Here is a 14099-nt window from a genome sequence, read left to right as displayed (position 1 = left end):
GCTGAAAAAATTAACCCAAATAATACTATGATCATGAGATATATTAGTACTTATATAAACATGACATTATATAGCAATTTGACTTGCCTTATTTATGGCTTCTTAAATAGATATATTTAAAAAAGAAATCATGATGAACTTTCTTTACAGTGATGATAATGGTTTTATTGAAATGTCTTTAATTTTACGTGCTACCAGTTTAACAGTGATAATGACTGTAAGTCATCTTAAATTGATTTGTCTTTGCTGTTACTTTATCCTTGCTGGTGGCTGATTAAAAGCTTATCCTCCCTACCCCAAGACCTGCTCTCCACAGAAATAGCTGTGTTGTATTACATATAGAAAAAGTTTCATTTTTCATTAGAATAAATGTGAAGAACTATGTAATACATAAAGAGAAGAAGCTACTAAGTTCTTTTGGCACAGATATTGTCTACTACATCAACTTCTAACTCAGCTCAGCTTCAGCTCATAAGTGTATTTGTAACATAAACACCATTTGGTATATATAAATTGTGAAATGGTTCAAATCATGTTGCTAGTTCTGAGCTGTAGAAGCCAAGGTTATCAGGCACTAATGAGGCTCTTATTATTGAGGAAATGATGATGGAGAGATCAACAAATCAGTAATGTAAAGGGGCCCTCCATTTTTTCTCTGTTTCTCTTTCCGAGGTAATAGATTGCTGATAAGGAAATGTCACACAAAATAATATGATGTACAAGACAAGGTCAGAAACTAAAATTAATTCAGCATGTGGGCTAAATACACTTTATATAAACACACAGACCTATTAGACATGTGCAACACAGGAGATGGCCTAAACCAATACATATTTAAAATCATAGGTATAATCCTATCCAGATTGAAAAAAACAGCTACTATTTGTGCTGCACCCCACTAATTATCCTTGCCTGTGTTTAGCTAGACACATATAACACAACTTAGGTTACAACCACTTAATTGTTACATACAGGATCCAATAGATGTTTGATGTCCCAGTGTAGTACTGTCTATTATTTTTTTCACTATGGATTCAAGACAAAGAAAAAAGTAAAGTTCACATAAGAAATCAAACATTAGTTAAGTTGCATCACAACAAATATGTTTTCGACAATACGGATAATTATCTGGCATAAAAGGCTAGGCTCAATTTATTAATCAACAGAAAGTGCCTAGAACCAAAATAACAGTAATCTACTTCAGCAGCCTCATTGATATGAGGATTTCTAAATCAGGGTGAGGTATACTACTTAGTTTCGACAACCGTTTGAATTAAAATGTGTCCACTATCATTCGCAAAACAACCTGTTTTTGCCTTGGGGGACCTGCTTTTTGGTTCCAGGCTCAGCAGCCATGTTGGAAAAGCAAACCCAGATATTTCTGAAAAGTGGACATTCAGGGGAGTTCAGGGAGGTGTGGCTTGCATTGATCTCCCAATGTTTTCTTACCCAGAATCCCCAACAACCCTCAAATTTATCTAAAAAAATCATATTTTCCTCACATTTCTGTGTGGGAAAGCTGTGGGATCACCGGGCTGACACAAATTTCCTACAACCCAGGGTTCCCCAAGAACTCCTGATAAAAATAATACCTCACTTTTGTGGGTGAGCCAAGTACCTGGAACAGAGAAGGCCCAAAAATGTATTGTGGAGACAAGTGACCTGGTTATGTAAGGGAGGCACCTGTGTTTTTGTCACAGGCTTGGCGGCCATCTAGGGAAACCTACCAACCCAAAACATTTTGGGAAACCTTACACCCAGAGGAGTCCAGGAAATGTGTCTTGCATCTGGGATCACCGCACCAGCACAGATATCCTACGAGCCAGTGTTCCCCTCGGTCTCCTAAATAAAATGATACCTTCTTTGTGTGGGTGGACCAAGGGCTTGTAACTGGGAACACGAATACCACCCAGATGAACCCATAACTTACCCACACAGAAATGTGAGGAAAATGAGAATTATTTTGCAAGAATTGGGGTTTAAAGGTGTTGCAGAGTAAAAAGAAATTGGGGAATCCACACAAGTCATACCTCTCTAGATTGCCATGAAGCCGGGGACCAAAAAGACAGGTGACTCGCTTGCAAAACCAATTTGTTTTGAGAAAGATCATTTTAATGTCTCTACAATAAGTTTTGGGCCAAGATTCAAAGATAGCTTTATTCGATTTATAAATAAATCATAAAAGCACAGCTAAAATATACACATTCAGATATGTTACATAACAAACATAAAAAAACAGGTTTCCAAATACACGTGATTGTCCAATATACAATAAATATTCTTTAAGAAGAATAATACTTCAGACTTTAGAACATTTCGTTACATAGAGTTTGTATAAAGCTGTCATAACTCCGTCTGCATAGGACGATTTCACATTGAATTCCTAGACCTAATGACACTTTTTAAAAATAAGGCAATGGACTCCATGATCATTTTGTTATCCAAAGTTTGTAATTTCAAATATGCTACGCAACATTGTCTTAAGACTAACATTTTTAAGATAGGGATTATGAACCTTTTCCTTGGAACTGAATAAAATGTACAAAATAAGACAGTATGCAGAGTTTATTGGCATGATATATCACCACATGGGCAAAGCACCAAATTCATTGACCAATCATTAATAGCTGGGTGGCTAATAAGTCTATGCAGAATCCCTAAATGAAAGCGAGTCAAAAGCATTAGTTCGAAGCTTCCCTGGACTTGCACCAAATATGGCTGAATACCTGAACATGTTAGCATCAACTGATTATACATCACAGTTATCTTTTCGCTTTCTCTGGACCATCTCTTATCTTGTAAATGGACCAATCCATCTGCTTTCATTACCTTTCTTGGGATAAAATCCATGCTTTCTGGTTTATCATAATATTCAGGATGGCCAATTTCACTTGCTAGATGTTTAATATAGCAGAGCCAGGGAATGGAGGAAACCCGATCTAGTTTAGAACAATCGTTAATAATATTGTGATTAAATTGGTCTCATTTGACACCTAGACCTTGTGCCAAAGCAAAATGGGGTTAATTCTGATCACGTCCGAGATGAAGGGCAAACCAAGCTCAGAATGACAAATAAAATTAGCAGTTGAGCTTGGAACAGCCAGCAAGTATTGTATGAATGCGTTCTCGCTAAATTGTAGCGGCTGCACACCTGTAAACCTCTATATACTTGCTCCATACAGAGCTGTCGATAAGCACTTTGATTTATAAATGTTTAGTAATTCAGGGACTGGTCTGCCACCTAATTTTCTAGAAAAATTGATCATAGCACCTATGGCTCTGGAGAACATCAATTTCCTTGCCTGGACGGTAGTGGACCACATCCCCATGCGATCAAAGTTGATCCCCAAGTACGAAAACGTATTAGTGCATTCAATGTTATCATTTTTAATAAAAATATCACAACATTTATTGATCTTATTTCCGCATTTCACTATAAAAGTCTTACTAGTTCACACTTACACCCCTATCATGCATGAAAGTAGCAAAATTAGTTATTGTTCTTTGTAATCCTAGTTGAGTCCATGCCATTAAAACCGCATCATCTGCATAAAGTAAAACTGGGACTGGGCTTGTTAATAATCGGATAATCCTGGTGGTGATCTAATAAATACTGGCCAAGGCCGTTAATGTATAAGGTAAAAAGAAAAGGAGCAAGCACGCATCCTTGCCTCACTCCTTTTCTTATCAGGAATTTAACTGAACATTCACTGAGTTTCCGAACTGCACCCTTGTCTCTGCATCTCTGTATAATTCCCTCCAATGTACATCATAACATTTCATGTTTCACGCAATCAAACGCCGAACTAAGGTCTACGAATGACAGGAAGAGCTTTCCCTCCTTCACCTGCGTGTATTTGCTTATTATCAGGCTTAAATTTAAACCCTGCTCAATGGTCCCAAGACCTGATCGAAACCCATATTGCAGATTTGAGAGGACGCTAATCTCATCTGCCCATATCTGCGGTTTATTTAAAATAACCCGCCCTACCTCTTTGAGGAGAGAATCTAGCAGGGAGATTGGGCGATAGCATATAGGTTCAATTCGAACCCAGATTTTAAAAAATCGGGATCATATTGCATCAAACCATAAAGAAATAGAACCTTGACAGCAACATCTATCTAAGACATTGTTGGACTTGGCCCTTTTTGCAGGGTCATCCCTGAACTTTGTGCCTTCCTCCTGTATTTTCTCTGACCTGTTTTTGTTGGTTTTATGACTCTGGGCATTTTACCACTGCTGATCAGTGCTAAAGTGCATATGCTCTCCCTATTGTAAATGTATGTATTGATTAGTGACTCCGTGATTGCGTTATTTGATTTACTTGTCAGACCCTAGTACAGTGCACCATGTGTGCCCAGGGCTTGTATAGAAAATGCTGCTGGTGGGCTTGCAGTACTGGTTGTTCCACCCACAGAAGCAGCTTGTAAAGTGTGTCTGAGGTTTGCCATTGCAGAGCCTATGTGCAGTCTGGTACTGCCATGCTGACTGGCCAAGTGCACCCACTTGCCAGTCCCTAAACCTTCCCTTTTCTTCATATCAGACACCCCTATGGTAGGCCCAAAGGCAGGGTACATTGTAAGTATAAGGTAGGACCTAGTAGTGAAGTACAGCCATTTTCGTTTTTCACTATTGCAAGGCTACCTGTTCCCCATAGGCCAGAACGGGCAGTTTGATTATTACACTTTATAATCCTAACTGACTCAGGGAACTAGGTTTAAATGTGAGTTTAGTATGCCAGAACTAAGAGTGATAAAATACATCTTTTGGTGAAGTTGGTTTTAACATTCTGGGCCTCATGTAGGTGGCATACACTTTACCGATTCTAAAATACCGAATCATACCGATTCGGTATTTCAGAATCGGTAAAGTGTATGTAGGTAAAAATTCGGTAAATGTTACCGAATCGGAGTGAGTCGGTAATTACCGAATCGGTATTTACCGATTCGGTAATGAGCCATACCTTCCCATTGATGGGAAGGTATGCCTCATTACCGAATCGGTACATACCGATTCGGTAATGGGGGAGCACATGCAAGGGTGGCAGGGTGTCACATTGACACCCTGTTGCACCCCTGATTCGGCCATGTGTGCACATGTGGCACACATACATGCCCTAAGGGCATGTATGTCTGCCACATTGCACACTTCTAAGCGCTATAAAATGCTTTTACACATCCATACTTTATTTACCACCAACTATTAGTTGGTGGTAAATACCGACTCCAAACAACACCCACACACTCCCCCTACATCTCATTTCTGTATTCGGAATTTACCGAATCGGTAAAATTACCGATTCGGTAATTTTACCGATTCGGTAAATTACCGAATACAGAAATGAGCCCCCTACATGTCACAAGCCTGAATACCGGTCGGTAACGGTATAATTACCGAAAATCGTCCGTTACCGACCGGTATTCGGCTACGTACATGAGGCCCTCTGTGTTTTAAAATACCACTTTCAGAAAGTAGGTGTTTTCTTGCTTAACTATCCAAGCCTGCCTCTGCTAGGTTGTGTATTGTGTGTCTGGTTCTGTGAGTGACCGGGGCTGGGGGATTCCAGGAGAGATGCTGAGTCAGCACAGGGCTGAAGAGAGAGATCTGCATGTAGATGGATGGGAAGAGCTGCACCCGGAACCTGAATATGGCTGTGCCTTCTCTCCACAATGCTGGCTCTGCCTCCTGTGGTGCGTCTGATGTCTCTGCCCTGCACTGTGAAAGGAAAGAAGGAGTCTTGTCAATAAAGTGCTCCAGGACTGACCAGAACTGTTTTGACTAAGCAAAGGCCTCTCTGCCTTCAGATAACAAAGAGGAAAGTAGTATAAATATGGGGACCCAGACCCCAAGACTTTATATCACTTCTGGAACAAGAAGAAACCTCTGCAAAGGAGAAGAACCAAAGGAAACTGTGGGAGTGGACTGCCCCCCTGCCAGTGTGCTGTGTTGCTGGGTTGTCCTACAGTGGTATATTCATTGCTAAGGAGAGGATAAGGAACTTTTGTGTGTACTTCATCATCTTGCAGAATATTTCTCCAAGGGCTTGAACTTGTGCTTGCCTCCTGCTGAAGTCTCAGGGATAACAGACTTCACCACCAGCTCCCCTGAGCTGGAAGCGCGATGCAATAAGAAGAAGCGTGTCGCTGCCGCAGCTGTAGTCATCGTATCGCCGGAGAAGCGTGCAGCCGCCGCATCTCCCAGAAGCGTGCCTTCGTGGCAGCTGTCTGCTGTCCCATCACCGGAGAAGCGTGTCGCAACTGTGAGGGTCACTGTCGCATCACTGAAGAAGCTTGTCGCAGGGCTTGTCATGGCTCCAAAGTACAGAGTCGCCGTAAGGCTGCCAGGGCGTGCCCGCATTGTCTCAACATCTCAACAGTTTGGTGTGATGCGATAAGATCGCGCCCCCTTTTTTGCAGAAATGTGTTCCTTCCTGCACAAAAACAATCCTACCTACAGCTCAAGCACACTTGTCCATGGTGCAAGAGTGCCTGCATTGGTACTAGGTAGCAGTGTGCGCTGCAGAGCCGGGAAAAGACTGGAATGTGCTGTATAATGTTAGATACGGCCCATTCCTGCCCTTTCCCTATCGCACAGCAAGGTGACTTGCTGCGCTTTATCATTTTTCAATAAATATGCCCCTAAATTTGAAGTGGCACAATTTCAATGATAAAAATATATATTGCAAAATCAATAATGTATGGTAAACAGATTTCAACAAATATTTATAATTTGCGCATCAACAGGTAAAGTGTCTTGATTTGTGTTGATCCTATTAAAATCTTTGTTTCTTTCACAATTCAGGATAAAAATTTTAATTAATTGTGCTTTATCACTGCTGATAATTTTTGAAATACTTGTACAGTTTCTTAACAGGTATCTACATTTTCTTGTGAGCTGGAAAAAAATGCCACCCTGGAGCCTTTCCTTTCACACTCCCTGCACCCGAGCAGTATCACCCCATAGTTCACTTAGGAAACATCCTCTCACTTTACAGGACAGTAGATGTGCCTATATAAAAGATTATCCAAATTCATAATCAGATATATACCTATGCAATGATAAAAATGACACTCAATAGCCTTATAAAATGTTTACCATATGAGCATAGCAACCAGTTATTTAGAAATATCCTACTATTAGAGACGGGCAATAAATTCCGTTCCGTCGGCAGGGTTGGAGGAGTTTTGGCCACTCTGCATTACGCTTATAACGTGGAGTCATAGGAAAATTCTGCCAATTGATGCATGGCTGAGTTTTTTTTTCTGGCAAACTGCTTACCTATTGAATTGGCGTCCCATAGCATGATTTTCAGATGCTAGGAGGGCGCCAGGTGAGATTTTCCAAACGAGGAATGTTGCGGGTGGTCATGACCCTTCATGGAGATAAGCTGCCGCTCTAGTAGAAAATCTACTCCAGTGGCAGAAAAAAACAACTTAAGAAGCAGTACCCCTGACTTTTCAGCCCTGAACATGCTCCTAGTGCTAAAAATCAACATGAGAAGCTCGACGTGCTGAATTCTGCCCGTTCGAAGAACTCAACGGAATCTCAAGGAGTTTTCATGTAACTCCGTGGAATTCCACGGAGTAAAACTCCATGTCACACACCCCTACTTAATATCTGAATCCCATACCTTGTTAACATAATCTAAACACAGTACTCTTTCCTCAAAAACATCCTAAAAGTTCTGTCCTAGCTACTTACTAATAAGCCAAGCACAACACACAAACCTGCTTAAGCAAAACATGATGCAGGAGGAGGGTCAGACTGAAACACTCTCAAGGCAGACAAATAGTGACAAAAGTCCATAATGAGACATAATTGGTGCATCCACTTCTTTCTTGCTAGACTGTATGCTGGACAAAAAATAACACATGCTTAGTATTTTTTTCTATTCCCTGGTTATTACACAGGGCACACAAAATATTATTGGTTTGGGCAAAGTTTTCCAGTTTAATGTGAAGCTTTTGATGCAAAGAGTTCCAAAACAGAATTTTTTTTAATGTTTTTGGGGTAATGGTGGTTGTATATGATACAAGTTTAAATTCTGTGGGCCTCATTTATGAAAAATGACGCATCACTGCGTGAAAACAGTGATGCGCCACTTTTCACTGCGCCCTCCCTGCGACTCCAGTGATGCGTCATATTTACAGTATGACGCATCATGTCGCAAGGAGTCACAGATACGTCAGTATTTCTGACGTATCTGTAGGCGCAAAAGTGACGCATCGCTGGAGTGTGTCACAAAAGTGACGCAACTCCAGCAATGTGTCCTTTCACATGGGGCAAGCCCCATGTGAAAGGGCCTGCGTCAGTCTTACGCCTGCTGTGAGGCAGGCGCAAGAAATTGACGCATTTGCACACTAAAAGTGGCGCAGTGAAATCTCGTAGATTTCACTGCGTCACTTCTACGACCCTTTGTTGCGTCAAAACGCCCCCCTTGCATACATTATACCTGGCGCAGGTATAATGTGGCGCAGGGGTTTACAAAGTGACGCATCTACCTAGATGCGTCACTTTGTAAATATGGCGCAACATGGCGCATGTTTTATGCCACTGGTGCGTCACAAAAAGTGACGCACCGGCGGCGCAAAAGTGACGCAGGGGCTCATAAATGAGCCCCTATATATTTTGCCATTTCGCTCTCATCAATTGCTCTCTCATGTAATTGACTTACTATTTGGCTTCAAATCAGTATTTTTACAAGGCCTTAGGAGGAAGAATTTATAGGAACTGTATCAGTGCACATATTCTCCAGACCCAGTATGCTCAATCAGGATATACTTTTCTGGAGCAAGGAAAAGTGATCGAAGTATCAAGAATTGTTATTCCAATTAATCTAACACTGTAAGAGGCTTGTTCATCAGCTGACCAAATTCTAACCCATAATAAAAGGCATCTTAGTGATGTTCAACTTTCTTTAATGCAATATCAAACAAGCATTAGCAAAGCTGATAATTCTGGCTGTGTCTGCCAGCCTTTTTGTCCATTCTCGTATGGCTTTGTCTTGGCTTTTTGCAAAACTTTATTATTTGGAAAACTGCCAGGAGTGTGTCAGTCCAAAAAAACAGAGAATGAACGCAAACACTGCTTTTTTGTCTAAAAAAAACACACACAACCATAGCACTCCTTGACATTGAAAGGAACTACTTTGTGTGTGGAGGTGGTCCTTGTGAAAGGTCAGCATACCGTAACTCATAATGAAGATAGCCAATGGCTGAAGTCATGCAGCAAATGCTTTAGGGTGTTGGAGAAATATGTTACAGACACAGCCACAGGCAAACGGTAAAATTAATAGGTCTTGGCTAACATGCTAAAAAAGCCAATTGAGGTGCCATTGACTGCTAGCCTCTTGCCTTTAAGAAAGACAGAATGAAATAATTAAGGTATGAAAGAAGGGAAGAAGGGAAGTACAAAAAGGAAAGAATTAGGAAAAGAATGAAGGAAATTAAAAAGAGGTAGGAAGCCAGGAAAGAATGAAAGAAAGAATGAAAGAAAGAAAGAAAGAAAGAAAGAAAGAAAGAAAGAAAGAAAGAAAGAAAGAAAGAAAGAAAGAAAGAACAAAAAGGGAAAGAAATAGATAAATAAAAAAAGTAAGACAAAAGAAAGAAAAGAAACAAAGAAAGACAAGAGATAGTTGAAGAAGGAAAGAAAGAAAAAGAAAAAAGTAAAAGAGAAAGAGAGGAAGGAAGAATGATAGAAAGAAATAAGGGAAGAGAGAAAGAAGGCAAGAAAGTAGGAAAGGGGGAACAAGAAGGAATTAAAGGAAGAGGAAAGCTAGAAAGAAGGAAAACAGGAATAAAAGAAAAAAGAAAAGAAAAAAGAAGGCAAGTAGGAATGAAAGAAAAATTAACAGGAAGAAAAAAGGCCAGAAGGATTAAAGGAAAAAAGGAAAGGAAAAAGAAGGAATGAGAGACTGAAAGAAAAAGGAAAGGAAAGAAGGAATTAGAGAAAAAAGGAAAAAGGAAGGAATGAACGAAAGAAGGAAAAAAGCAGGTATGAAAAAAACAAAAGCAAGAATGAAGGAATGAAAGCATGAAAGAAAAGAAATTGAGGGAGAAGGAGCCATTAAAAAGAATGAAAGAAAGCAAAAAAGAAGATAAGAAAACAAGAAAGATAAAAGGAAGAAGGAAAGAAAGAAAGAAGAAAAGAAAGAAGGCAATAAAAATAGTGTTACAAGTGTTGCAACTTAAACAATATAAAGTCTGGTTTTATTCCTGGGTAAAATGTATTAAAGAATTATTGGTGAAATTGAGCCCAGAATAAACATCTTCTGAAGAATTTTCCGCTTATGAATTTTCATGTATAATATTGAAGCTTTCATTAACTCACTATAGAAATGCAAGCAGTTAAAGAGTAAACAAAGGACACTCCATGAGGAACTTACCACAGCATTGGCAGGAGATAGGAACTGATAAAGCAAGGAAAGTGGCTTGTGCTCCCACCTGGTATAATATATCAGGGAAAACAATAGTTCACTAAGATACTAATCAAACCAAAACAGTATGGTGCCGATTAGGATCCTGGAGAAACCGGGTACGAACCGTCGGTCGGAGCGTATTCTCCGTCCGACTCGTACCCGGTTGCAAAACCTTACAAACATGCAAGTACGATTCGCACGGAAACACTATTTCCGTACGAATCGTACAAAACACCAACCGAGGAAAATAAACATACAAATGACATCCGGAAAAGCGCCGACGTGACGTTGGGACGGCTGCAGCCTGCGTTCCACGAACCAGGAAGTACGATTCGCACCGACGTCATCCCGCGCGGAGAATATTTTCCGGCAGCCAAAAACTGCCGGGAAATCAGGACGATGCGCACAAGGAGCACCTGTACGCGACGGACAGACATGGACCCGAACCTACGTGTCATCCCGGCCCTCATAGTAGTCGACCTCCTCTACAGGTACCGACGCAGATGCCGCAGAAGGTCAGAACAACACCCAGGGGCAAAGGGGGGGGGCAGGGGCAGGACACAAAACCCCCACCCAAGTCACACAGCACACATGCCCTGGACATACCTGACCTCCAGGCCCTGGTCACTTCGAGGGAGTGGGGGCGTGTCCAGCAACGCCAGCGTCCGCCACAACGGAAGTGGGCGACGACGCGAACCGGCAACACAACAATACAGGAGGGTACCGTACCCACGCCTTAAGAGCGTGGGTACGAGTCATACCACGCCCACACCCACGTCACCCCAACAATGGCGGTACGGCCCGTACCCATGTGCCAAAGGCCTGGGTATGGGCCGCACAAGCATTCCACAGCGTGGGCACGGGTACGTACGGACCGTACTCCCACCCGCGTATGTATGGAGCGTACCCCCACCCCAACAGTGTATGTACGGACCGTACCCCCACCCGTGTATGTATGGACCGTACCCACACCCGCGTATGTATGGAGCGTACCCCCACCTGTGTATGAATGGACCGTACCCACACCCGCGTATGTATGGAGCGTACCCCCACCCCAACAGTGTATGTACGGACCGTACCCCCACCCCAACAGTGTATGTACAGACCGTACCCCCACCCGCGTATGCATGGAGCGTACCCCCACCCCAACAGTGTATGTACGGACCGTACCCCCACCCGTGTATGAATGGACCGTACCCACACCCGCGTATGTATGGAGTGTACCCCCACCCCAACAGTGTATGTACGGACCGTACCACCACCCCAACAGTGTATGTACAGACCGTACCCCCACCCGTGTATGTACGGACCGTACCCCCACCCGCGTATGTATGGAGCGTACCCCCACCCCAACAGTGTATGTACGGACCGTACCCCCACCCATGTATGTATGGACCGTACCCACACCCGCGTATGTATGGAGCGTACCCCCACCCGTGTATGAATGGACCGTACCCACACCTGCGTATGTATGGAGCGTACCCCCACCCCAACAGTGTATGTACGGACCGTACCCCCACCCCAACAGTGTATGTACGGATTGTACCCCCACCCGCGTATGCATGGAGCGTACCACCACCCCAACAGTGTATGTACGGACCGTACCCCCACCCACGTATGTATGGAGCGTACCCCCACCCCAACAGTGTATGTACGGACCGTACCACCACCCCAACAGTGTCTGTATGGACCGTACCCCCACCCGTGTATGTACGGACCGTACCCCCACCCGCGTATGTATGGAGCGTACCCCCACCCCAACAGTGTATGTACGGACCATACCCCCACCCATGTATGAATGGACCATACCCACACCCGCGTATGTATGGAGCGTACCCCAACAGTGTATGTACGGACCGTACCCCCACCCGCGTATGTATGGACCGTACCCACACCTGCATATGTATGGAGCGTACCCCCACCCGTGTATGAATGGACCGTACCCACACCCGCATCTGTATGGAGCATACCCCCACCCCAACAGTGTATGTACGGACCGTACCCCCACCCGTGTATGAATTGACCGTACCCACACCCGCGTATGTATGGAGCGTACCCCCACTCCAACAGTGTATGTATGGAGCGTACATGCCCAGACGCAGGAGGGGTGGGTGCAGAGTCCTCCCAGCAGTGCCCAGACGCAGGAGGGGTGGGTGTAGAGTCCTCCCAGCAGTGCCCAGACGCAGGAGGGGTGGGTGTAGAGTCCTCCCAGCAGTGCCCAGACACAGGAGGGGTGGGGGCCTATCACTCCCAGCAGTGCCCAGACGCAGGAGGGGTGGGTGTAGAGTCCTCCCAGCAGTGCCCAGACACAGGAGGGGTGGGGGCCTATCACTCCCAGCAGTGCCCAAACACAGGAGGGGTGGGGGCCTATCACTCCCAGCAGTGCCCAGACACAGGAGGGGTGGGTGCAGAGTCCTCCCAGCAGTGCCCAGACACAGGAGGGGTGGGGGCCTATCACTCCCAGCAGTGCCCAGACACAGGAGGGGTGGGTGCAGAGTCCTCCCAGCAGTGCCCAGACACAGGAGGGGTGGGGGCCTATCACTCCCAGCAGTGCCCAGACGCAGGAGGGGTGGGTGTAGAGTCCTCCCAGCAGTGCCCAGACACAGGAGGGGTGGGGGCCGATCACTCCTAGCAGTGCCCAGACATAGGAGGGGTGGGTGTAGAGTCCTCCCAGCAGTGCCCAGACGCAGGAGGGGTGGGTGTAGAGTCCTCCCAGCAGTGCCCAGACACAGGAGGGGTGGGGGCCTATCACTCCCAGCAGTGCCCAGATGCAGGAGGGGTGGGTGTAGAGTCCTCCCAGCAGTGCCCAGACACAGGAGGGGTGGGGGCCTATCACTCCCAGCAGTGCCCAAACACAGGAGGGGTGGGGGCCTATCACTCCAAGCAGTGCCCAGACACAGGAGGGGTGGGTGCAGAGTCCTCCCAGCAGTGCCCAGACACAGGAGGGGTGGGGGCCTATCACTCTCAGCAGTGCCCAGACACAGGAGGGGTGGGTGCAGAGTCCTCCCAGCAGTGCCCAGACACAGGAGGGGTGGGGGCCTATCACTCCCAGCAGTGCCCAGACGCAGGAGGGGTGTGTGTAGAGTCCTCCCAGCAGTGCCCAGACACAGGAGGGGTGGGGGCCTATCACTCCCAGCAGTGCCCAGACACAGGAGGGGTGGGGGCCTATCACTCCCAGCAGTGCCCAGACACAGGAGGGGTGAGTGCAGAGTCCTCCCAGCAGTGCCCAGACACAGGAGGGGTGGGGGCCTATCACTCCCAGCAGTGCCCAGACGCAGGAGGGGTGGGTGTAGACTCCTCCCAGCAGTGCCCAGACACAGGAGGGGTGGGGGCCTATCACTCCCAGCAGTGCCCAGACGCAGGAGGGGTGGGTGCAGAGTCCTCCCAGCAGTGCCGAGACGCAGGAGGGGTTGGTGCAGAGTCCTCCCAGCAGTGCCCATGGAACGCAAAGGGTGGAGTACCCACAGATACAATGCCCACAAATGACAGTCAGGTGCACAAAGACCCTGCAGTACATGTACCACATGTGTGCGAGGCTGGGAGTACACACATGCATAGTGCCTAAAAGAGAACATGTCCACATGAAGTCTTGTCAACAGTCTACATACACAAGTACAGTGACCACCAAGGATGCCACGAATGATGCAGGTGGAGACATCGCTCAGCATGCATGTGCAAAGT

Source organism: Triturus cristatus, chromosome 5_1, assembly GCF_964204655.1.
Source record: "Triturus cristatus chromosome 5_1, aTriCri1.1, whole genome shotgun sequence".
In the NCBI taxonomy this organism is placed as follows: Eukaryota; Metazoa; Chordata; class Amphibia; order Caudata; family Salamandridae; genus Triturus; species Triturus cristatus.
The sequence above is the reverse complement of the archived record's forward strand: the minus strand, read 5'-3'. Positions refer to the sequence as shown.